A 1,814-nucleotide genomic window follows, 5' to 3' on the forward strand; every position below is an offset into this window, starting at 1 on the left:
TGTAAACCCTTAAGGATTTTCCATTGAGCATTTTCAGGAATTATTAATCATCCATCTTCGGACTGTAACCATCCTTTATCAGTAATCTTTGCTCCTCTTTTCTCATCTTTCTAATTCTTCCTCAGTATATTGTGGTTTTTCCCGCTCCACAGGACCTGTCCAGATCAAAGGCGTCTGTAGTGAAGGGGATTGGGTAAAGTGCTGCTTTTCTGGCGTCAGCCAGCTGATTACCTTCGGGCTATTTTACTCCCATCCCTGTTGTGTCTTTTGCAATGCATAACAGCTACTTCCTCAGGACAATATATAGCAGTTAAAAGTCTCCCGATCTCTCTGAAATGTTTAATAGGTTCTCCTGTTGCTGTGTTAAACTGCCTTTCTTTCTATATGGCAGCACAAGCATGTAAAGTCAAATAAGCAGACTTAGAATCAGTGTAGATATTTACTCGCTGCCCTTTGTTTAACTCTAGAGCTCGGGTCAGAGCCACAAGCTCCGCTAACTGAGCACTAGTTCCCTGGGGGAGAGATTTTGTTTTAAAAACCTGTTCAGCCATCACCACTGCATAACCTGCTTTATGCTTTCCATCTCGAACAAGAGAACTGCCATCTGTAAATATTTCCATGTCAGGATTGTCTAATGGGGTATCCATTAGATCTTCCCGAGCTGCATAGTTTAAAGTTAGAAATTGGGAACAATCACGATCTGGTGTTTCATTTTCCTTCTCAGGAAGGAAAGTGGCAGGATTTAAATTCCCACAAACCTTAAGCTTAGTTACTGGTCCTTCTAACAACAATGACTGATATTTAAGAAGCCTACTGTCTGTCATCCAGATATTAACCTTAGAATTTAAGATTCCACTCACATCATGAGAAGTCAGTACAGTAAGGTTTCATCCATTAATTATTTTTAAAGCTTCTGGTGCTAATAAAGCCGCTGCTCCAATTACTCTTAGGCAGTGGGGCCACCCACGTGAAATTACATCTAATTGTCGGCTTAGATAAGCAATAGGTTGCTGGTGAGGTCCTCGGGGTTGTGTTAAAACTCCCAAGGCCATACCTTTTCTTTTAGTGACAAACAAATGAAATTCTGACCCTGTGGGCAAGCTCAGAGCGGGAGCTTGCAGGAGAGCCGCCTGTAGAACCTTAAAAGCCTTTTGAGTATCTGGAGCCCAAACCAGTTTGTCGGTTTGGGCCTGCTCAGTTTCAGCGATAAGTTTATATAAAGGCCGGGCAAGTTCCCCATAACCCGGAATCCAAATGCGACAGTAGCCTGTGATTTCCAAAAATCCTCTCGGTTGTCTTAAAGTCATAGGTAGGGGATGATTTAGTATAGGTTTAATTCTCTCGGGGCCTATGGCCCTAGTCCCTTCTGATATGATTAGGCCCAGATATCTAACAGATTGTTGACAAAGCTGAGCCTTTTCTCTTGATGCCTTGTAACCGCAGCCTGCCAGAAAGTTTGAGACATCTTCTGAGGCTTGTGAACAAGCTTCCTCTGTCTCAGCACAGAGCAAAATATCATCTACATATTGTAACACCACCGCTCCAGAACTATTAAAGTGTTGTAGATCCCGGGACAAACTTTGTCCAAATAAGTGAGGACTGTCACGAAATCCCTGGGGCAAAACTGTCCAGGTTAACTGAGACGCTGGCTGCGTAGGGTCTTCAAAGGCAAATAGAAATTGACTTTCCTCCGCCAAAGGCACTGAATAGAAGGCATCTTTTACATCCATTACTGAGAAATATTTGGCTCGTTCAGGAATTTCAGACAATAGAGTATAAGGATTAGGCACCACAGGATGTAAAGGAACTACAGC

This window comes from Giraffa tippelskirchi, chromosome X (assembly GCF_054371585.1).
Source record: "Giraffa tippelskirchi isolate mGirTip1 chromosome X, T2T-mGirTip1v1.2.pri, whole genome shotgun sequence".
Taxonomy (NCBI): Eukaryota; Metazoa; Chordata; class Mammalia; order Artiodactyla; family Giraffidae; genus Giraffa; species Giraffa tippelskirchi.